Consider the following 25,928-nt stretch of genomic DNA (forward strand, 5'->3'; position numbering starts at 1 on the left):
TTTTTTGAACTATAAATGAGATCTTTGCCTTTTGAGTGCATTTTGTATTTAAAAATCATTTTGTGACTAAAAAGAGCCAAAAGTGTCAAAAAAGCATTTTGGTTGAAATTATGACTGTTTTGACTATTCAACTTGAAATGTGACCAAAAAACAACACTTTTTTGAACTACAAATGAGATCATTGCCTTTTGAGTGCATTTTGTATTTAAAAATCATTTTGTGACTAAAAAGAGCCAAAAGTGTCAAAAAAGCATTTTGGTTGAAATTCTGACTGTTTTGACTTTTCAACTTGAAATGTGACCAAAAAACAACACTTTTTTGAACTACAAATGAGATCATTGCCTTTTGAGTGCATTTTGTATTTAAAAATCATTTTGTCACTAAAAAGAAGCCAAAAGTGTCAAAAAAGCATTTTGACTCAAATTCTGACTTTTTTGACTATTCAACTTGAAATGTGACCAAAAAACAACACTTTTTTGAACTACAAATAAGATCTTTGCCTATTGAGTGTATTTTGTTTTTAGAAATCATTTTGTCACTAAATAGAAGCCAAAAGTGTCAAAAAAGCATTTTGACTCAAATTCTGACTGTTTTCACTTTGCAACTTGAAATGTGACCAAAAAACAACACTTTTTTGAACTACAAATGAGATCTTTGCCTTTTGAGTGCATTTTGTATTTAAAAATCATTTTGTCACTAAAAAGAGCCAAAAGTGTCAAAAAAGCATTTTGGTTGAAATTCTGACTGTTTTCACTTTGCAACTTGAAATGTGACCAAAAAACAACACTTTTTTGAACTACAAATGACATCTTTGCCTATTGAGTGTATTTTGTTTTTAGAAATCATTTTGTCACTAAATAGAAGCCAAAAGTGTCAAAAAAGCATTTTGACTCAAATTCTGACTGTTTTCACTTTGCAACTTGAAATGTGACAAAAAACAACACTTTTCTGAACTACAAATGAGATCTTTGCCTTTTGAGTCTATTTTGTATTTAAAAATCATTTTGTCACTAAAAAGAGCCAAACGTGTCATAAAAGCATTTTGACTGAAATTATGACTGTTTTGACTTTTCAACTTGAAATGTGACAAAAAAACAACACTTTTTTGAACTACAAATGAGATCATTGCCTTTTGAGTGCATTTTGTATTTAAAAATCATTTTGTCACTAAATAGAAGCCAAAAGTGTCAAAAAAGCATTTTGACTCAAATTATGACTGTTTTGACTTTTCAACTTGAAATGTGACCAAAAAACAACACTTTTTTGAACTACAAATGAGATCTTTGCCTTTTGAGTCCATTTTGTATTTAAAAATCATTTTGACACTAAAAAGAGCCAAAAGTGTCAAAAAAGCATTTTGGTTGAAATTCTGACTGTTTTCACTTTGCAACTTGAAATGTGACCAAAAAACAACACTTTTTTGAACTACAAATGAGATCATTGCCTTTTGAGTGCATTTTGTATTTAAAAATCATTTTGTCACTAAATAGAAGCCAAAAGTGTCAAAAAAGCATTTTGACTCAAATTATGACTGTTTTGACTTTTCAACTTGAAATGTGACAAAGACACCACACTTTTTTGAACTACAAATGAGATCTTTGCCTTTTGAGTGCATTTTGTATTTAAAAATCATTTTGACACTAAAAAGAGCCAAAAGTGTCAAAAAAGCATTTTGGTTGAAATTCTGACTGTTTTCACTTTGCAACTTGAAATGTGACCAAAAAACATCACTTTTTTGAACTACAAATGAGATCTTTGCCTATTGAGTGTATTTTGTTTTTAGAAATCATTTTGTCACTAAATAGAAGCCAAAAGTGTCAAAAAAGCATTTTGGTTGAAATTCTGACTGTTTTCACTTTTCAACTTGAAATGTGACAAAAAACAACACTTTTCTGAACTACAAATGAGATCTTTGCCTTTTGAGTGCATTTTGTATTTAAAAATCATTTTGTCACTAAAAAGAGCCAAACGTGTCAAAAAAGCATTTTGACTGAAATTATGACTGTTTTGACTTTTCAACTTGAAATGTGACAAAAAAACAACACTTTTTTGAACTACAAATGACATATTTGCCTTTTGAGTGCATTTTGTATTTAAAAATCATTTTGTCACTAAATAGAAGCCAAAAGTGTCAAAAAAGCATTTTGACTCAAATTATGACTGTTTTGACTATTCAACTTGAAATGTGACCAAAAAACAACACTTTTTTGAACTACAAATGAGATCATTGCCTTTTGAGTGCATTTTGTATTTAAAAATCATTTTGTCACTAAAAAGAAGCCAAAAGTGTCAAAAAAGCATTTTGGTTGAAATTCTAACTGTTTTCACTTTTCAACTTGAAATGTGACCAAAAAACAACACTTTTTTGAACTACAAATGAGATCATTGCCTTTTGAGTGCATTTTGTATTTAAAAATCATTTTGTCACTAAAAAGAAGCCAAAAGTGTCAAAAAAGCATTTTGACTCAAATTCTGACTTTTTTGACTATTCAACTTGAAATGTGACCAAAAAACAACACTTTTTTGAACTACAAATAAGATCTTTGCCTATTGAGTGTATTTTGTTTTTAGAAATCATTTTGTCACTAAATAGAAGCCAAAAGTGTCAAAAAAGCATTTTGACTCAAATTCTGACTGTTTTCACTTTGCAACTTGAAATGTGACCAAAAAACAACAATTTTTTGAACTACAAATGAGATCTTTGCCTTTTGAGTGCATTTTGTATTTAAAAATCATTTTGTCACTAAAAAGAGCCAAAAGTGTCAAAAAAGCATTTTGACTGAAATTATGACTGTTTTGACTTTTCAACTTGAAATGTGACAAAAAAACAACACTTTTTTGAACTACAAATGACATATTTGCCTTTTGAGTGCATTTTGTATTTAAAAATCATTTTGTCACTAAATAGAAGCCAAAAGTGTCAAAAAAGCATTTTGACTCAAATTATGACTGTTTTGACTTTTCAACTTGAAATGTGACCAAGACACCACACTTTTTTGAACTACAAATGACATATTTGCCTTTTGAGTGCATTTTGTATTTAAAAATCATTTTGACACTAAAAAGAGCCAAAAGTGTCAAAAAAGCATTTTGGTTGAAATTCTGACTGTTTTCACTTTGCAACTTGAAATGTGACCAAAAAACAACACTTTTTTGAACTACAAATGAGATCTTTGCCTATTGAGTGTATTTTGTTTTTAGAAATCATTTTGTCACTAAATAGAAGCCAAAAGTGTCAAAAAAGCATTTTGACTCAAATTATGACTGTTTTGACTTTTCAACTTGAAATGTGACCAAAAAACAACACTTTTTTGAACTATAAATGAGATCTTTGCCTTTTGAGTGCATTTTGTATTTAAAAATCATTTTGTGACTAAAAAGAGCCAAAAGTGTCAAAAAAGCATTTTGGTTGAAATTATGACTGTTTTGACTATTCAACTTGAAATGTGACCAAAAAACAACACTTTTTTGATCTACGAATGAGATCATTGCCTTTTGAGTGCATTTTGTATTTAAAAATCATTTTGTCACTAAAAAGAAGCCAAAAGTGTCAAAAAAGCATTTTGGTTGAAATTCTGTTTTCACTTTTCAACTTGAAATGTGACCAAAAAACAACACTTTTTTGAACTATAAATGAGATCTTTGCTTTTTGAGTGCATTTTGTATTTAAAAATCATTTTGTGACTAAAAAGAGCCAAAAGTGTCAAAAAAGCATTTTGGTTGAAATTCTGACTGTTTTGACTATTCAACTTGAAATGTGACCAAAAAACAACACTTTTTTGAACTACAAATGAGATCATTGCCTTTTGAGTGCATTTTGTATTTAAAAATCATTTTGTCACTAAAAAGAAGCCAAAAGTGTCAAAAAAGCATTTTGACTCAAATTCTGACTTTTTTGACTATTCAACTTGAAATGTGACCAAAAAACAACACTTTTTTGAACTATAAATGAGATCTTTGCCTTTTGAGTGCATTTTGTATTTAAAAATCATTTTGTCACTAAAAAGAGCCAAAAGTGTCAAAAAAGCATTTTGGTTGAAATTCTGACTGTTTTCACTTTGCAACTTGAAATGTGACCAAAAAACAACACTTTTTTGAACTACAAATGAGATCAATGCCTTTTGAGTGCATTTTGTATTTAAAAATCATTTTGTCACTAAAAAGAGCCAAACGTGTCAAAAAAGCATTTTGACTGAAATTATGACTGTTTTGACTTTTCAACTTGAAATGTGACAAAAAAACAACACTTTTTTGAACTACAAATGACATATTTGCCTTTTGAGTGCATTTTGTATTTAAAAATCATTTTGTCACTAAATAGAAGCCAAAAGTGTCAAAAAAGCATTTTGACTCAAATTATGACTGTTTTGACTATTCAACTTGAAATGTGACCAAAAAACAACACTTTTTTGAACTACAAATGAGATCATTGCCTTTTGAGTGCATTTTGTATTTAAAAATCATTTTGTCACTAAAAAGAAGCCAAAAGTGTCAAAAAAGCATTTTGGTTGAAATTCTAACTGTTTTCACTTTTCAACTTGAAATGTGACCAAAAAACAACACTTTTTTGAACTACAAATGAGATCATTGCCTTTTGAGTGCATTTTGTATTTAAAAATCATTTTGTCACTAAAAAGAAGCCAAAAGTGTCAAAAAAGCATTTTGACTCAAATTCTGACTTTTTTGACTATTCAACTTGAAATGTGACCAAAAAACAACACTTTTTTGAACTACAAATAAGATCTTTGCCTATTGAGTGTATTTTGTTTTTAGAAATCATTTTGTCACTAAATAGAAGCCAAAAGTGTCAAAAAAGCATTTTGACTCAAATTCTGACTGTTTTCACTTTGCAACTTGAAATGTGACCAAAAAACAACAATTTTTTGAACTACAAATGAGATCTTTGCCTTTTGAGTGCATTTTGTATTTAAAAATCATTTTGTCACTAAAAAGAGCCAAAAGTGTCAAAAAAGCATTTTGACTGAAATTATGACTGTTTTGACTTTTCAACTTGAAATGTGACAAAAAAACAACACTTTTTTGAACTACAAATGACATATTTGCCTTTTGAGTGCATTTTGTATTTAAAAATCATTTTGTCACTAAATAGAAGCCAAAAGTGTCAAAAAAGCATTTTGACTCAAATTATGACTGTTTTGACTTTTCAACTTGAAATGTGACCAAGACACCACACTTTTTTGAACTACAAATGACATATTTGCCTTTTGAGTGCATTTTGTATTTAAAAATCATTTTGACACTAAAAAGAGCCAAAAGTGTCAAAAAAGCATTTTGGTTGAAATTCTGACTGTTTTCACTTTGCAACTTGAAATGTGACCAAAAAACAACACTTTTTTGAACTACAAATGAGATCTTTGCCTATTGAGTGTATTTTGTTTTTAGAAATCATTTTGTCACTAAATAGAAGCCAAAAGTGTCAAAAAAGCATTTTGACTCAAATTATGACTGTTTTGACTTTTCAACTTGAAATGTGACCAAAAAACAACACTTTTTTGAACTATAAATGAGATCTTTGCCTTTTGAGTGCATTTTGTATTTAAAAATCATTTTGTGACTAAAAAGAGCCAAAAGTGTCAAAAAAGCATTTTGGTTGAAATTATGACTGTTTTGACTATTCAACTTGAAATGTGACCAAAAAACAACACTTTTTTGAACTACGAATGAGATCATTGCCTTTTGAGTGCATTTTGTATTTAAAAATCATTTTGTCACTAAAAAGAAGCCAAAAGTGTCAAAAAAGCATTTTGGTTGAAATTCTGTTTTCACTTTTCAACTTGAAATGTGACCAAAAAACAACACTTTTTTGAACTATAAATGAGATCTTTGCTTTTTGAGTGCATTTTGTATTTAAAAATCATTTTGTGACTAAAAAGAGCCAAAAGTGTCAAAAAAGCATTTTGGTTGAAATTCTGACTGTTTTGACTATTCAACTTGAAATGTGACCAAAAAACAACACTTTTTTGAACTACAAATGAGATCATTGCCTTTTGAGTGCATTTTATATTTAAAAATCATTTTGTCACTAAAAAGAAGCCAAAAGTGTCAAAAAAGCATTTTGACTCAAATTCTGACTTTTTTGACTATTCAACTTGAAATGTGACCAAAAAACAACACTTTTTTGAACTACAAATAAGATCTTTGCCTATTGAGTGTATTTTGTTTTTAGAAATCATTTTGTCACTAAATAGAAGCCAAAAGTGTCAAAAAAGCATTTTGACTCAAATTCTGACTGTTTTCACTTTGCAACTTGAAATGTGACCAAAAAACAACACTTTTTTGAACTACAAATGAGATCTTTGCCTTTTGAGTACATTTTGTATTTAAAAATCATTTTGACACTAAAAAGAGCCAAAAGTGTCAAAAAAGCATTTTGGTTGAAATTCTGACTGTTTTCACTTTGCAACTTGAAATGTGACCAAAAAACAACACTTTTTTGAACTACAAATGAGATCTTTGCCTATTGAGTGTATTTTGTTTTTAGAAATCATTTTGTCACTAAATAGAAGCCAAAAGTGTCAAAAAAGCATTTTGACTCAAATTATGACTGTTTTGACTTTTCAACTTGAAATGTGACCAAAAAACAACACTTTTTTGAACTATAAATGAGATCTTTGCCTTTTGAGTGCATTTTGTATTTAAAAATCATTTTGTGACTAAAAAGAGCCAAAAGTGTCAAAAAAGCATTTTGGTTGAAATTATGACTGTTTTGACTAATCAACTTGAAATGTGACCAAAAAACAACACTTTTTTGAACTACAAATGAGATCATTGCCTTTTGAGTGCATTTTGTATTTAAAAATCATTTTGTCACTAAAAAGAAGCCAAAAGTGTCAAAAAAGCATTTTGGTTGAAATTCTAACTGTTTTCACTTTGCAACTTGAAATGTGAACAAAAAACAACACTTTTTTGAACTACAAATGACATCTTTGCCTATTGAGTGTATTTTGTTTTTAGAAATCATTTTGTCACTAAATAGAAGCCAAAAGTGTCAAAAAAGCATTTTGACTCAAATTCTGACTGTTTTCACTTTGCAACTTGAAATGTGACAAAAAACAACACTTTTCTGAACTACAAATGAGATCTTTGCCTTTTGAGTCTATTTTGTATTTAAAAATCATTTTGTCACTAAAAAGAGCCAAACGTGTCATAAAAGCATTTTGACTGAAATTATGACTGTTTTGACTTTTCAACTTGAAATGTGACAAAAAAACAACACTTTTTTGAACTACAAATGAGATCATTGCCTTTTGAGTGCATTTTGTATTTAAAAATCATTTTGTCACTAAATAGAAGCCAAAAGTGTCAAAAAAGCATTTTGACTCAAATTATGACTGTTTTGACTTTTCAACTTGAAATGTGACCAAGACACCACACTTTTTTGAACTACAAATGAGATCTTTGCCTTTTGAGTGCATTTTGTATTTAAAAATCATTTTGACACTAAAAAGAGCCAAAAGTGTCAAAAAAGCATTTTGGTTGAAATTCTGACTGTTTTCACTTTGCAACTTGAAATGTGACCAAAAAACATCACTTTTTTGAACTACAAATGAGATCTTTGCCTATTGAGTGTATTTTGTTTTTAGAAATCATTTTGTCACTAAATAGAAGCCAAAAGTGTCAAAAAAGCATTTTGGTTGAAATTCTGACTGTTTTCACTTTTCAACTTGAAATGTGACAAAAAACAACACTTTTCTGAACTACAAATGAGATCTTTGCCTTTTGAGTGCATTTTGTATTTAAAAATCATTTTGTCACTAAAAAGAGCCAAACGTGTCAAAAAAGCATTTTGACTGAAATTATGACTGTTTTGACTTTTCAACTTGAAATGTGACAAAAAAACAACACTTTTTTGAACTACAAATGACATATTTGCCTTTTGAGTGCATTTTGTATTTAAAAATCATTTTGTCACTAAATAGAAGCCAAAAGTGTCAAAAAAGCATTTTGACTCAAATTATGACTGTTTTGACTATTCAACTTGAAATGTGACCAAAAAACAACACTTTTTTGAACTACAAATGAGATCATTGCCTTTTGAGTGCATTTTGTATTTAAAAATCATTTTGTCACTAAAAAGAAGCCAAAAGTGTCAAAAAAGCATTTTGGTTGAAATTCTAACTGTTTTCACTTTTCAACTTGAAATGTGACCAAAAAACAACACTTTTTTGAACTACAAATGAGATCATTGCCTTTTGAGTGCATTTTGTATTTAAAAATCATTTTGTCACTAAAAAGAAGCCAAAAGTGTCAAAAAAGCATTTTGACTCAAATTCTGACTTTTTTGACTATTCAACTTGAAATGTGACCAAAAAACAACACTTTTTTGAACTACAAATAAGATCTTTGCCTATTGAGTGTATTTTGTTTTTAGAAATCATTTTGTCACTAAATAGAAGCCAAAAGTGTCAAAAAAGCATTTTGACTCAAATTCTGACTGTTTTCACTTTGCAACTTGAAATGTGACCAAAAAACAACAATTTTTTGAACTACAAATGAGATCTTTGCCTTTTGAGTGCATTTTGTATTTAAAAATCATTTTGTCACTAAAAAGAGCCAAAAGTGTCAAAAAAGCATTTTGACTGAAATTATGACTGTTTTGACTTTTCAACTTGAAATGTGACAAAAAAACAACACTTTTTTGAACTACAAATGAGATCATTGCCTTTTGAGTGCATTTTGTATTTAAAAATCATTTTGTCACTAAATAGAAGCCAAAAGTGTCAAAAAAGCATTTTGACTCAAATTATGACTGTTTTGACTTTTCAACTTGAAATGTGACCAAGACACCACACTTTTTTGAACTACAAATGACATATTTGCCTTTTGAGTGCATTTTGTATTTAAAAATCATTTTGACACTAAAAAGAGCCAAAAGTGTCAAAAAAGCATTTTGGTTGAAATTCTGACTGTTTTCACTTTGCAACTTGAAATGTGACCAAAAAACAACACTTTTTTGAACTACAAATGAGATCTTTGCCTATTGAGTGTATTTTGTTTTTAGAAATCATTTTGTCACTAAATAGAAGCCAAAAGTGTCAAAAAAGCATTTTGACTCAAATTATGACTGTTTTGACTTTTCAACTTGAAATGTGACCAAAAAACAACACTTTTTTGAACTATAAATGAGATCTTTGCCTTTTGAGTGCATTTTGTATTTAAAAATCATTTTGTGACTAAAAAGAGCCAAAAGTGTCAAAAAAGCATTTTGGTTGAAATTATGACTGTTTTGACTATTCAACTTGAAATGTGACCAAAAAACAACACTTTTTTGAACTACGAATGAGATCATTGCCTTTTGAGTGCATTTTGTATTTAAAAATCATTTTGTCACTAAAAAGAAGCCAAAAGTGTCAAAAAAGCATTTTGGTTGAAATTCTGTTTTCACTTTTCAACTTGAAATGTGACCAAAAAACAACACTTTTTTGAACTATAAATGAGATCTTTGCTTTTTGAGTGCATTTTGTATTTAAAAATCATTTTGTGACTAAAAAGAGCCAAAAGTGTCAAAAAAGCATTTTGGTTGAAATTCTGACTGTTTTGACTATTCAACTTGAAATGTGACCAAAAAACAACACTTTTTTGAACTACAAATGAGATCATTGCCTTTTGAGTGCATTTTGTATTTAAAAATCATTTTGTCACTAAAAAGAAGCCAAAAGTGTCAAAAAAGCATTTTGACTCAAATTCTGACTTTTTTGACTATTCAACTTGAAATGTGACCAAAAAACAACACTTTTTTGAACTATAAATGAGATCTTTGCCTTTTGAGTGCATTTTGTATTTAAAAATCATTTTGTCACTAAAAAGAGCCAAAAGTGTCAAAAAAGCATTTTGGTTGAAATTCTGACTGTTTTCGCTTTGCAACTTGAAATGTGACCAAGACACCACACTTTTTTGAACTACGAATGACATCTTTGCATTTTGAGTGCATTTTGTATTTAAAAATCATTTTGTCACTAAATAGAAGCCAAAAGTGTCAAAGAAGCATTTTGAATCAAATTATGACTGTTTTGACTTTTCAACTTGAAATGTGACCAAAAAACAACACTTTTTTGAACTACAAATGAGATCTTTGCCTTTTGAGTGCATTTTGTATTTAAAAATCATTTTGTCACCAAAAAGAGCCAAAAGTGTCAAAAAAGCATTTTGGTTGAAATTCTGACTCTTTTCACTTTTCAACTTGAAATGTGACCAAGACACCACACTTTTTTGAACTACAAATGAGATCTTTGCCTTTTGAGTGCATTTTGTATTTAAAAATCATTTTGTCACTAAAAAGAGCCAAAAGTGTCAAAAAAGCATTTTGGTTGAAATTCTGACTGTTTTGACTATTCAACTTGAAATGTGACCAAAGAAACAATACTTTTTTGAACTACAAATGAGATCTTTGCCTATTGAGTGTATTTTGTTTTTAGAAATCATTTTGTCACTAAATAGAAGCCAAAAGTGTCAAAAAAGCATTTTGGTTGAAATTCTGACTGTTTTGACTATTCAACTTGAAATGTGACCAAAAAACAACACTTTTTTGAACTACAAATGAGATCATTGCCTTTTGAGTGCATTTTGTATTTAAAAATCATTTTGTCACTAAAAAGAAGCCAAAAGTGTCAAAAAAGCATTTTGACTCAAATTCTGACTTTTTTTACTATTCAACTTGAAATGTGACCAAAAAACAACACTTTTTTGAACTACAAATAAGATCTTTGCCTATTGAGTGTATTTTGTTTTTAGAAATCATTTTGTCACTAAATAGAAGCCAAAAGTGTCAAAAAAGCATTTTGACTCAAATTCTGACTGTTTTCACTTTGCAACTTGAAATGTGACCAAAAAACAACACTTTTTTGAACTACAAATGAGATCTTTGCCTTTTGAGTGCATTTTGTATTTAAAAATCATTTTGTCACTAAAAAGAGCCAAAAGTGTCAAAAAAGCATTTTGACTCAAATTCTGACTGTTTTCACTTTGCAACTTGAAATGTGAGCAAAAAACAACACTTTTTTGAACTACAAATGACATCTTTGCCTATTGAGTGTATTTTGTTTTTAGAAATCATTTTGTCACTAAATAGAAGCCAAAAGTGTCAAAAAAGCATTTTGGTTGAAATTCTGACTGTTTTCACTTTTCAACTTGAAATGTGACAAAAAACAACACTTTTCTGAACTACAAATGAGATCTTTGCCTTTTGAGTGCATTTTGTATTTAAAAATCATTTTGTCACTAAAAAGAGCCAAACGTGTCAAAAAAGCATTTTGACTGAAATTATGACTGTTTTGACTTTTCAACTTGAAATGTGACAAAAAAACAACACTTTTTTGAACTACAAATGACATATTTGCCTTTTGAGTGCATTTTGTATTTAAAAATCATTTTGTCACTAAATAGAAGCCAAAAGTGTCAAAAAAGCATTTTGACTCAAATTATGACTGTTTTGACTATTCAACTTGAAATGTGACCAAAAAACAACACTTTTTTGAACTACAAATGAGATCATTGCCTTTTGAGTGCATTTTGTATTTAAAAATCATTTTGTCACTAAAAAGAAGCCAAAAGTGTCAAAAAAGCATTTTGGTTGAAATTCTAACTGTTTTCACTTTTCAACTTGAAATGTGACCAAAAAACAACACTTTTTTGAACTACAAATGAGATCATTGCCTTTTGAGTGCATTTTGTATTTAAAAATCATTTTGTCACTAAAAAGAAGCCAAAAGTGTCAAAAAAGCATTTTGACTCAAATTCTGACTTTTTTGACTATTCAACTTGAAATGTGACCAAAAAACAACACTTTTTTGAACTACAAATAAGATCTTTGCCTATTGAGTGTATTTTGTTTTTAGAAATCATTTTGTCACTAAATAGAAGCCAAAAGTGTCAAAAAAGCATTTTGACTCAAATTCTGACTGTTTTGACTTTTCAACTTGAAATGTGACCAAGACACCACACTTTTTTGAACTACAAATGACATATTTGCCTTTTGAGTGCATTTTGTATTTAAAAATCATTTTGACACTAAAAAGAGCCAAAAGTGTCAAAAAAGCATTTTGGTTGAAATTCTGACTGTTTTCACTTTGCAACTTGAAATGTGACCAAAAAACAACACTTTTTTGAACTACAAATGAGATCTTTGCCTATTGAGTGTATTTTGTTTTTAGAAATCATTTTGTCACTAAATAGAAGCCAAAAGTGTCAAAAAAGCATTTTGACTCAAATTATGACTGTTTTGACTTTTCAACTTGAAATGTGACCAAAAAACAACACTTTTTTGAACTATAAATGAGATCTTTGCCTTTTGAGTGCATTTTGTATTTAAAAATCATTTTGTGACTAAAAAGAGCCAAAAGTGTCAAAAAAGCATTTTGGTTGAAATTATGACTGTTTTGACTATTCAACTTGAAATGTGACCAAAAAACAACACTTTTTTGAACTACGAATGAGATCATTGCCTTTTGAGTGCATTTTGTATTTAAAAATCATTTTGTCACTAAAAAGAAGCCAAAAGTGTCAAAAAAGCATTTTGGTTGAAATTCTGTTTTCACTTTTCAACTTGAAATGTGACCAAAAAACAACACTTTTTTGAACTATAAATGAGATCTTTGCTTTTTGAGTGCATTTTGTATTTAAAAATCATTTTGTGACTAAAAAGAGCCAAAAGTGTCAAAAAAGCATTTTGGTTGAAATTCTGACTGTTTTGACTATTCAACTTGAAATGTGACCAAAAAACAACACTTTTTTGAACTACAAATGAGATCATTGCCTTTTGAGTGCATTTTGTATTTAAAAATCATTTTGTCACTAAAAAGAAGCCAAAAGTGTCAAAAAAGCATTTTGACTCAAATTCTGACTTTTTTGACTATTCAACTTGAAATGTGACCAAAAAACAACACTTTTTTGAACTATAAATGAGATCTTTGCCTTTTGAGTGCATTTTGTATTTAAAAATCATTTTGTCACTAAAAAGAGCCAAAAGTGTCAAAAAAGCATTTTGGTTGAAATTCTGACTGTTTTCGCTTTGCAACTTGAAATGTGACCAAGACACCACACTTTTTTGAACTACGAATGACATCTTTGCATTTTGAGTGCATTTTGTATTTAAAAATCATTTTGTCACTAAATAGAAGCCAAAAGTGTCAAAGAAGCATTTTGAATCAAATTATGACTGTTTTGACTTTTCAACTTGAAATGTGACCAAAAAACAACACTTTTTTGAACTACAAATGAGATCTTTGCCTTTTGAGTGCATTTTGTATTTAAAAATCATTTTGTCACCAAAAAGAGCCAAAAGTGTCAAAAAAGCATTTTGGTTGAAATTCTGACTCTTTTCACTTTTCAACTTGAAATGTGACCAAGACACCACACTTTTTTGAACTACAAATGAGATCTTTGCCTTTTGAGTGCATTTTGTATTTAAAAATCATTTTGTCACTAAAAAGAGCCAAAAGTGTCAAAAAAGCATTTTGGTTGAAATTCTGACTGTTTTGACTATTCAACTTGAAATGTGACCAAAGAAACAATACTTTTTTGAACTACAAATGAGATCTTTGCCTATTGAGTGTATTTTGTTTTTAGAAATCATTTTGTCACTAAATAGAAGCCAAAAGTGTCAAAAAAGCATTTTGGTTGAAATTCTGACTGTTTTGACTATTCAACTTGAAATGTGACCAAAAAACAACACTTTTTTGAACTACAAATGAGATCATTGCCTTTTGAGTGCATTTTGTATTTAAAAATCATTTTGTCACTAAAAAGAAGCCAAAAGTGTCAAAAAAGCATTTTGACTCAAATTCTGACTTTTTTTACTATTCAACTTGAAATGTGACCAAAAAACAACACTTTTTTGAACTACAAATAAGATCTTTGCCTATTGAGTGTATTTTGTTTTTAGAAATCATTTTGTCACTAAATAGAAGCCAAAAGTGTCAAAAAAGCATTTTGACTCAAATTCTGACTGTTTTCACTTTGCAACTTGAAATGTGACCAAAAAACAACACTTTTTTGAACTACAAATGAGATCTTTGCCTTTTGAGTGCATTTTGTATTTAAAAATCATTTTGTCACTAAAAAGAGCCAAAAGTGTCAAAAAAGCATTTTGACTCAAATTCTGACTGTTTTCACTTTGCAACTTGAAATGTGAGCAAAAAACAACACTTTTTTGAACTACAAATGACATCTTTGCCTATTGAGTGTATTTTGTTTTTAGAAATCATTTTGTCACTAAATAGAAGCCAAAAGAGTCAAAAAAGCATTTTGACTCAAATTCTGACTGTTTTCACTTTGCAACTTGAAATGTGACAAAAAACAACACTTTTCTGAACTACAAATGAGATCTTTGCCTTTTGAGTCTATTTTGTATTTAAAAATCATTTTGTCACTAAAAAGAGCCAAACGTGTCAAAAAAGCATTTTGACTCAAATTCTGACTGTTTTCACTTTGCAACTTGAAATGTGACCAAAAAACAACAATTTTTTGAACTACAAATGAGATCTTTGCCTTTTGAGTGCATTTTGTATTTAAAAATCATTTTGTCACTAAAAAGAGCCAAAAGTGTCAAAAAAGCATTTTGACTGAAATTATGACTGTTTTGACTTTTCAACTTGAAATGTGACAAAAAAACAACAATTTTTTGAACTACAAATGACATATTTGCCTTTTGAGTGCATTTTGTATTTAAAAATCATTTTGTCACTAAATAGAAGCCAAAAGTGTCAAAAAAGCATTTTGACTCAAATTATGACTGTTTTGACTTTTCAACTTGAAATGTGACCAAGACACCACACTTTTTTGAACTACAAATGACATATTTGCCTTTTGAGTGCATTTTGTATTTAAAAATCATTTTGACACTAAAAAGAGCCAAAAGTGTCAAAAAAGCATTTTGGTTGAAATTCTGACTGTTTTCACTTTGCAACTTGAAATGTGACCAAAAAACAACACTTTTTTGAACTACAAATGAGATCTTTGCCTATTGAGTGTATTTTGTTTTTAGAAATCATTTTGTCACTAAATAGAAGCCAAAAGTGTCAAAAAAGCATTTTGACTCAAATTATGACTGTTTTGACTTTTCAACTTGAAATGTGACCAAAAAACAACACTTTTTTGAACTATAAATGAGATCTTTGCCTTTTGAGTGCATTTTGTATTTAAAAATCATTTTGTGACTAAAAAGAGCCAAAAGTGTCAAAAAAGCATTTTGGTTGAAATTATGACTGTTTTGACTATTCAACTTGAAATGTGACCAAAAAACAACACTTTTTTGAACTACGAATGAGATCATTGCCTTTTGAGTGCATTTTGTATTTAAAAATCATTTTGTCACTAAAAAGAAGCCAAAAGTGTCAAAAAAGCATTTTGGTTGAAATTCTGTTTTCACTTTTCAACTTGAAATGTGACCAAAAAACAACACTTTTTTGAACTATAAATGAGATCTTTGCTTTTTGAGTGCATTTTGTATTTAAAAATCATTTTGTGACTAAAAAGAGCCAAAAGTGTCAAAAAAGCATTTTGGTTGAAATTCTGACTGTTTTGACTATTCAACTTGAAATGTGACCAAAAAACAACACTTTTTTGAACTACAAATGAGATCATTGCCTTTTGAGTGCATTTTGTATTTAAAAATCATTTTGTCACTAAAAAGAAGCCAAAAGTGTCAAAAAAGCATTTTGACTCAAATTCTGACTTTTTTGACTATTCAACTTGAAATGTGACCAAAAAACAACACTTTTTTGAACTACAAATAAGATCTTTGCCTATTGAGTGTATTTTGTTTTTAGAAATCATTTTGTCACTAAATAGAAGCCAAAAGTGTCAAAAAAGCATTTTGACTCAAATTCTGACTGTTTTCACTTTGCAACTTGAAATGTGACCAAAAAACAACACTTTTTTGAACTACAAATGAGATCTTTGCCTTTTGAGTACATTTTGTATTTAAAAATCATTTTGACACTAAAAAGAGCCAAAAGTGTCAAAAAAGCATTTTGGTTGAAATTCTGACTGTTTTCACTTTGCAACTTGAAATGTGACCAAAAAACAACACTTTTTTGAACTACAAATGAGATCTTTGCCTATTGAGTGTATTTTGTTTTTAGAAATCATTTTGTCACTAAATAGAAGCCAAAAGTGTCAAAAAAGCATTTTGACTCAAATTATGACTGTTTTGACTTTTCAACTTGAAATGTGACCAAAAAACAACACTTTTTTGAACTATAAATGAGATCTTTGCCTTTTGAGTGCATTTTGTATTTAAAAATCATTTTGTGACTAAAAAGAGCCAAAAGTGTCAAAAAAGCATTTTGGTTGAAATTATGACTGTTTTGACTAATCAACTTGAAATGTGACCAAAAAACAACACTTTTTTGAACTACAAATGAGATCATTGCCTTTTGAGTGCATTTTGTATTTAAAAATCATTTTGTCACTAAAAAGAAGCCAAAAGTGTCAAAAAAGCATTTTGGTTGAAATTCTAACTGTTTTCACTTTTCAACTTGAAATGTGACCAAAAAACAACACTTTTTTGAACTATAAATGAGATCTTTGCCTTTTGAGTGCATTTTGTATTTAAAAATCATTTTGTGACTAAAAAGAGCCAAAAGTGTCAAAAAAGCATTTTGGTTGAAATTCTGACTGTTTTGACTATTCAACTTGAAATGTGACCAAAAAACAACACTTTTTTGAACTACAAATGAGATCATTGCCTTTTGAGTGCATTTTGTATTTAAAAATCATTTTGTCACTAAAAAGAAGCCAAAAGTGTCAAAAAAGCATTTTGACTCAAATTCTGACTTTTTTGACTATTCAACTTGAAATGTGACCAAAAAACAACACTTTTTTGAACTACAAATAAGATCTTTGCCTATTGAGTGTATTTTGTTTTTAGAAATCATTTTGTCACTAAATAGAAGCCAAAAGTGTCAAAAAAGCATTTTGACTCAAATTCTGACTGTTTTCACTTTGCAACTTGAAATGTGACCAAAAAACAACACTTTTTTGAACTACAAATGAGATCTTTGCCTTTTGAGTGCATTTTGTATTTAAAAATCATTTTGTCACTAAAAAGAGCCAAAAGTGTCAAAAAAGCATTTTGACTCAAATTCTGACTGTTTTCACTTTGCAACTTGAAATGTGAGCAAAAAACAACACTTTTTTGAACTACAAATGACATCTTTGCCTATTGAGTGTATTTTGTTTTTAGAAATCATTTTGTCACTAAAAAGAGCCAAAAGTGTCAAAAAAGCATTTTGGTTGAAATTCTGACTGTTTTCACTTTGCAACTTGAAATGTGACCAAAAAACAACACTTTTTTGAACTACAAATGAGATCTTTGCCTATTGAGTGTATTTTGTTTTTAGAAATCATTTTGTCACTAAATAGAAGCCAAAAGTGTCAAAAAAGCATTTTGACTCAAATTATGACTGTTTTGACTTTTCAACTTGAAATGTGACCAAAAAACAACACTTTTTTGAACTATAAATGAGATCTTTGCCTTTTGAGTGCATTTTGTATTTAAAAATCATTTTGTGACTAAAAAGAGCCAAAAGTGTCAAAAAAGCATTTTGGTTGAAATTATGACTGTTTTGACTATTCAACTTGAAATGTGACCAAAAAACAACACTTTTTTGAACTACGAATGAGATCATTGCCTTTTGAGTGCATTTTGTATTTAAAAATCATTTTGTCACTAAAAAGAAGCCAAAAGTGTCAAAAAAGCATTTTGGTTGAAATTCTGTTTTCACTTTTCAACTTGAAATGTGACCAAAAAACAACACTTTTTTGAACTATAAATGAGATCTTTGCTTTTTGAGTGCATTTTGTATTTAAAAATCATTTTGTGACTAAAAAGAGCCAAAAGTGTCAAAAAAGCATTTTGGTTGAAATTCTGACTGTTTTGACTATTCAACTTGAAATGTGACCAAAAAACAACACTTTTTTGAACTACAAATGAGATCATTGCCTTTTGAGTGCATTTTGTATTTAAAAATCATTTTGTCACTAAAAAGAAGCCAAAAGTGTCAAAAAAGCATTTTGACTCAAATTCTGACTTTTTTGACTATTCAACTTGAAATGTGACCAAAAAACAACACTTTTTTGAACTACAAATAAGATCTTTGCCTATTGAGTGTATTTTGTTTTTAGAAATCATTTTGTCACTAAATAGAAGCCAAAAGTGTCAAAAAAGCATTTTGACTCAAATTCTGACTGTTTTCACTTTGCAACTTGAAATGTGACCAAAAAACAACACTTTTTTGAACTACAAATGAGATCTTTGCCTTTTGAGTACATTTTGTATTTAAAAATCATTTTGACACTAAAAAGAGCCAAAAGTGTCAAAAAAGCATTTTGGTTGAAATTCTGACTGTTTTCACTTTGCAACTTGAAATGTGACCAAAAAACAACACTTTTTTGAACTACAAATGAGATCTTTGCCTATTGAGTGTATTTTGTTTTTAGAAATCATTTTGTCACTAAATAGAAGCCAAAAGTGTCAAAAAAGCATTTTGACTCAAATTATGACTGTTTTGACTTTTCAACTTGAAATGTGACCAAAAAACACTTTTTTGAACTATAAATGAGATCTTTGCCTTTTGAGTGCATTTTGTATTTAAAAATCATTTTGTGACTAAAAAGAGCCAAAAGTGTCAAAAAAGCATTTTGGTTGAAATTATGACTGTTTTGACTATTCAACTTGAAATGTGACCAAAAAACAACACTTTTTTGAACTACAAATGAGATCATTGCCTTTTGAGTGCATTTTGTATTTAAAAATCATTTTGTCACTAAAAAGAAGCCAAAAGTGTCAAAAAAGCATTTTGACTCAAATTCTGACTTTTTTGACTATTCAACTTGAAATGTGACCAAAAAACAACACTTTTTTGAACTACAAATAAGATCTTTGCCTATTGAGTGTATTTTGTTTTTAGAAATCATTTTGTCACTAAATAGAAGCCAAAAGTGTCAAAAAAGCATTTTGACTCAAATTCTGACTGTTTTCACTTTGCAACTTGAAATGTGACCAAAAAACAACACTTTTTTGAACTACAAATGAGATCATTGCCTTTTGAGTGCATTTTGTATTTAAAAATCATTTTGTCACTAAAAAGAAGCCAAAAGTGTCAAAAAAGCATTTTGACTCAAATTCTGACTTTTTTGACTATTCAACTTGAAATGTGACCAAAAAACAACACTTTTTTGAACTACAAATAAGATCTTTGCCTATTGAGTGTATTTTGTTTTTAGAAATCATTTTGTCACTAAATAGAAGCCAAAAGTGTCAAAAAAGCATTTTGACTCAAATTCTGACTGTTTTCACTTTGCAACTTGAAATGTGACCAAAAAACAACACTTTTTTGAACTACAAATGAGATCTTTGCCTTTTGAGTGCATTTTGTATTTAAAAATCATTTTGTCACTAAAAAGAGCCAAAAGTGTCAAAAAAGCATTTTGACTCAAATTCTGACTGTTTTCACTTTGCAACTTGAAATGTGAGCAAAAAACAACACTTTTTTGAACTACAAATGACATCTTTGCCTATTGAGTGTATTTTGTTTTTAGAAATCATTTTGTCACTAAATAGAAGCCAAAAGTGTCAAAAAAGCATTTTGACTCAAATTCTGACTGTTTTCACTTTGCAACTTGAAATGTGACAAAAAACAACACTTTTCTGAACTACAAATGAGATCTTTGCCTTTTGAGTCTATTTTGTATTTAAAAATCATTTTGTCACTAAAAAGAGCCAAACGTGTCATAAAAGCATTTTGACTGAAATTATGACTGTTTTGACTTTTCAACTTGAAATGTGACAAAAAAACAACACTTTTTTGAACTACAAATGACATATTTGCCTTTTGAGTGCATTTTGTATTTAAAAATCATTTTGTCACTAAATAGAAGCCAAAAGTGTCAAAAAAGCATTTTGACTCAAATTATGACTGTTTTGACTTTTCAACTTGAAATATGACCAAGACACCACACTTTTTTGAACTACAAATGAGATCTTTGCCTTTTGAGTGCATTTTGTATTTAAAAATCATTTTGACACTAAAAAGAGCCAAAAGTGTCAAAAAAGCATTTTGGTTGAAATTCTGACTGTTTTCACTTTGCAACTTGAAATGTGACCAAAAAACAACACTTTTTTGAACTACAAATGAGATCTTTGCCTATTGAGTGTATTTTGTTTTTAGAAATCATTTTGTCACTAAATAGAAGCCAAAAGTGTCAAAAAAGCATTTTGACTCAAATTATGACTGTTTTGACTTTTCAACTTGAAATGTGACCAAAAAACAACACTTTTTTGAACTATAAATGAGATCTTTGCCTTTTGAGTGCATTTTGTATTTAAAAATCATTTTGTGACTAAAAAGAGCCAAAAGTGTCAAAAAAGCATTTTGGTTGAAATTCTGACTGTTTTGACTATTCAACTTGAAATGTGACCAAAAAACAACACTTTTTTGAACTACAAATGAGATCAATGCCTTTTGAGTGCATTTTGTATTTAAAAATCATTTTGTCACTAAAAAGAAGCCAAAAGTGTCAAAAAAGCATTTTGACTCAAATTATGACTTTTTTGACTATTCAACTTGAAATGTGACCAAAAAACAACACTTTTTTGAACTACAAATAAGATCTTTGCCTATTGAGTGTATTTTGTTTTTAGAAATCATTTTGTCACTAAATAGAAGCCAAAAGTGTCAAAAAAGCATTTTGACTCAAATTCTGACTGTTTTCACTTTGCAACTTGAAATGTGACCAAAAAACAACACTTTTTTGAACTACAAATGAGATCTTTGCCTTTTGAGTACATTTTGTATTTAAAAATCATTTTGACACTAAAAAGAGCCAAAAGTGTCAAAAAAGCATTTTGGTTGAAATTCTGACTGTTTTCACTTTGCAACTTGAAATGTGACCAAAAAACAACACTTTTTTGAACTACAAATGAGATCTTTGCCTATTGAGTGTATTTTGTTTTTAGAAATCATTTTGTCACTAAATAGAAGCCAAAAGTGTCAAAAAAGCATTTTGACTCAAATTATGACTGTTTTGACTTTTCAACTTGAAATGTGACCAAAAAACAACACTTTTTTGAACTATAAATGAGATCTTTGCCTTTTGAGTGCATTTTGTATTTAAAAATCATTTTGTGACTAAAAAGAGCCAAAAGTGTCAAAAAAGCATTTTGGTTGAAATTCTGACTGTTTTGACTATTCAACTTGAAATGTGACCAAAAAACAACACTTTTTTGAACTACAAATGAGATCATTGCCTTTTGAGTGCATTTTGTATTTAAAAATCATTTTGACACTAAAAAGAGCCAAAAGTGTCAAAAAAGCATTTTGGTTGAAATTCTGACTGTTTTGACTATTCAACTTGAAATGTGACCAAAGAAACAACACTTTTTTGAACTATAAATGAGATCTTTGCCTTTTGAGTGCATTTTGTATTTAAAAATCATTTTGTGACTAAAAAGAGCCAAAAGTGTCAAAAAAGCATTTTGGTTGAAATTATGACTGTTTTGACTAATCAACTTGAAATGTGACCAAAAAACAACACTTTTTTGAACTACAAATGAGATCATTGCCTTTTGAGTGCATTTTGTATTTAAAAATCATTTTGTCACTAAAAAGAAGCCAAAAGTGTCAAAAAAGCATTTTGGTTGAAATTCTAACTGTTTTCACTTTTCAACTTGAAATGTGACCAAAAAACAACACTTTTTTGAACTATAAATGAGATCTTTGCCTTTTGAGTGCATTTTGTATTTAAAAATCATTTTGTGACTAAAAAGAGCCAAAAGTGTCAAAAAAGCATTTTGGTTGAAATTCTGACTGTTTTGACTATTCAACTTGAAATGTGACCAAAAAACAACACTTTTTTGAACTACAAATGAGATCATTGCCTTTTGAGTGCATTTTGTATTTAAAAATCATTTTGTCACTAAAAAGAAGCCAAAAGTGTCAAAAAAGCATTTTGACTCAAATTCTGACTTTTTTGACTATTCAACTTGAAATGTGACCAAAAAACAACACTTTTTTGAACTACAAATAAGATCTTTGCCTATTGAGTGTATTTTGTTTTTAGAAATCATTTTGTCACTAAATAGAAGCCAAAAGTGTCAAAAAAGCATTTTGACTCAAATTCTGACTGTTTTCACTTTGCAACTTGAAATGTGACCAAAAAACAACACTTTTTTGAACTACAAATGAGATCTTTGCCTTTTGAGTGCATTTTGTATTTAAAAATCATTTTGTCACTAAAAAGAGCCAAAAGTGTCAAAAAAGCATTTTGACTCAAATTCTGACTGTTTTCACTTTGCAACTTGAAATGTGAGCAAAAAACAACACTTTTTTGAACTACAAATGACATCTTTGCCTATTGAGTGTATTTTGTTTTTAGAAATCATTTTGTCACTAAATAGAAGCCAAAAGTGTCAAAAAAGCATTTTGACTCAAATTCTGACTGTTTTCACTTTGCAACTTGAAATGTGACAAAAAACAACACTTTTCTGAACTACAAATGAGATCTTTGCCTTTTGAGTCTATTTTGTATTTAAAAATCATTTTGTCACTAAAAAGAGCCAAACGTGTCATAAAAGCATTTTGACTGAAATTATGACTGTTTTGACTTTTCAACTTGAAATGTGACAAAAAAACAACACTTTTTTGAACTACAAATGACATATTTGCCTTTTGAGTGCATTTTGTATTTAAAAATCATTTTGTCACTAAATAGAAGCCAAAAGTGTCAAAAAAGCATTTTGACTCAAATTATGACTGTTTTGACTTTTCAACTTGAAATATGACCAAGACACCACACTTTTTTGAACTACAAATGAGATCTTTGCCTTTTGAGTGCATTTTGTATTTAAAAATCATTTTGACACTAAAAAGAGCCAAAAGTGTCAAAAAAGCATTTTGGTTGAAATTCTGACTGTTTTCACTTTGCAACTTGAAATGTGACCAAAAAACAACACTTTTTTGAACTACAAATGAGATCTTTGCCTATTGAGTGTATTTTGTTTTTAGAAATCATTTTGTCACTAAATAGAAGCCAAAAGTGTCAAAAAAGCATTTTGACTCAAATTATGACTGTTTTGACTTTTCAACTTGAAATGTGACCAAAAAACAACACTTTTTTGAACTATAAATGAGATCTTTGCCTTTTGAGTGCATTTTGTATTTAAAAATCATTTTGTGACTAAAAAGAGCCAAAAGTGTCAAAAAAGCATTTTGGTTGAAATTCTGACTGTTTTGACTATTCAACTTGAAATGTGACCAAAAAACAACACTTTTTTGAACTACAAATGAGATCAATGCCTTTTGAGTGCATTTTGTATTTAAAAATCATTTTGTCACTAAAAAGAAGCCAAAAGTGTCAAAAAAGCATTTTGACTCAAATTATGACTTTTTTGACTATTCAACTTGAAATGTGACCAAAAAACAACACTTTTTTGAACTACAAATAAGATCTTTGCCTATTGAGTGTATTTTGTTTTTAGAAATCATTTTGTCACTAAATAGAAGCCAAAAGTGTCAAAAAAGCATTTTGACTCAAATTCTGACTGTTTTCACTTTGCAACTTGAAATGTGACCAAAAAACAACACTTTTTTGAACTACAAATGAGATCTTTGCCTTTTGAGTACATTTTGTATTTAAAAATCATTTTGACACTAAAAAGAGCCAAAAGTGTCAAAAAAGCATTTTGGTTGAAATTCTGACTGTTTTCACTTTGCAACTTGAAATGTGACCAAAAAACAACACTTTTTTGAACTACAAATGAGATCTTTGCCTATTGAGTGTATTTTGTTTTTAGAAATCATTTTGTCACTAAATAGAAGCCAAAAGTGTCAAAAAAGCATTTTGACTCAAATTATGACTGTTTTGACTTTTCAACTTGAAATGTGACCAAAAAACAACACTTTTTTGAACTATAAATGAGATCTTTGCCTTTTGAGTGCATTTTGTATTTAAAAATCATTTTGTGACTAAAAAGAGCCAAAAGTGTCAAAAAAGCATTTTGGTTGAAATTATGACTGTTTTGACTATTCAACTTGAAATGTGACCAAAAAACAACACTTTTTTGAACTACAAATGAGATCATTGCCTTTTGAGTGCATTTTGTATTTAAAAATCATTTTGTCACTAAAAAGAAGCCAAAAGTGTCAAAAAAGCATTTTGGTTGAAATTCTAACTGTTTTCACTTTTCAACTTGAAATGTGACCAAAAAACAACACTTTTTTGAACTATAAATGAGATCTTTGCCTTTTGAGTGCATTTTGTATTTAAAAATCATTTTGTGACTAAAAAGAGCCAAAAGTGTCAAAAAAGCATTTTGGTTGAAATTCTGACTGTTTTGACTATTCAACTTGAAATGTGACCAAAAAACAACACTTTTTTGAACTACAAATGAGATCATTGCCTTTTGAGTGCATTTTGTATTTAAAAATCATTTTGTCACTAAAAAGAAGCCAAAAGTGTCAAAAAAGCATTTTGACTCAAATTCTGACTTTTTTGACTATTCAACTTGAAATGTGACCAAAAAACAACACTTTTTTGAACTACAAATAAGATCTTTGCCTATTGAGTGTATTTTGTTTTTAGAAATCATTTTGTCACTAAATAGAAGCCAAAAGTGTCAAAAAAGCATTTTGACTCAAATTCTGACTGTTTTCACTTTGCAACTTGAAATGTGACCAAAAAACAACACTTTTTTGAACTACAAATGAGATCTTTGCCTTTTGAGTGCATTTTGTATTTAAAAATCATTTTGTCACTAAAAAGAGCCAAAAGTGTCAAAAAAGCATTTTGACTCAAATTCTGACTGTTTTCACTTTGCAACTTGAAATGTGAGCAAAAAACAACACTTTTTTGAACTACAAATGACATCTTTGCCTATTGAGTGTATTTTGTTTTTAGAAATCATTTTGTCACTAAATAGAAGCCAAAAGTGTCAAAAAAGCATTTTGACTCAAATTCTGACTGTTTTCACTTTGCAACTTGAAATGTGACAAAAAACAACACTTTTCTGAACTACAAATGAGATCTTTGCCTTTTGAGTCTATTTTGTATTTAAAAATCATTTTGTCACTAAAAAGAGCCAAACGTGTCATAAAAGCATTTTGACTGAAATTATGACTGTTTTGACTTTTCAACTTGAAATGTGACAAAAAAACAACACTTTTTTGAACTACAAATGACATATTTGCCTTTTGAGTGCATTTTGTATTTAACAATCATTTTGTCACTAAATAGAAGCCAAAAGTGTCAAAAAAGCATTTTGACTCAAATTATGACTGTTTTGACTTTTCAACTTGAAATGTGACCAAGACACCACACTTTTTTGAACTACAAATGAGATCTTTGCCTTTTGAGTGCATTTTGTATTTAAAAATCATTTTGACACTAAAAAGAGCCAAAAGTGTCAAAAAAGCATTTTGGTTGAAATTCTGACTGTTTTCACTTTGCAACTTGAAATGTGACCAAAAAACAACACTTTTTTGAACTACAAATGAGATCTTTGCCTATTGAGTGTATTTTGTTTTTAGAAATCATTTTGTCACTAAATAGAAGCCAAAAGTGTCAAAAAAGCATTTTGACTCAAATTATGACTGTTTTGACTTTTCAACTTGAAATGTGACCAAAAAACAACACTTTTTTGAACTATAAATGAGATCTTTGCCTTTTGAGTGCATTTTGTATTTAAAAATCATTTTGTGACTAAAAAGAGCCAAAAGTGTCAAAAAAGCATTTTGGTTGAAATTCTGACTGTTTTGACTATTCAACTTGAAATGTGACCAAAAAACAACACTTTTTTGAACTACAAATGAGATCAATGCCTTTTGAGTGCATTTTGTATTTAAAAATCATTTTGTCACTAAAAAGAAGCCAAAAGTGTCAAAAAAGCATTTTGACTCAAATTATGACTGTTT

The sequence above is a fragment of the Oryzias latipes genome, chromosome 18, assembly GCF_053564925.1.
Source record: "Oryzias latipes strain Hd-rR chromosome 18, Olatipes_Hd-rR_3.1".
Taxonomy (NCBI): Eukaryota; Metazoa; Chordata; class Actinopteri; order Beloniformes; family Adrianichthyidae; genus Oryzias; species Oryzias latipes.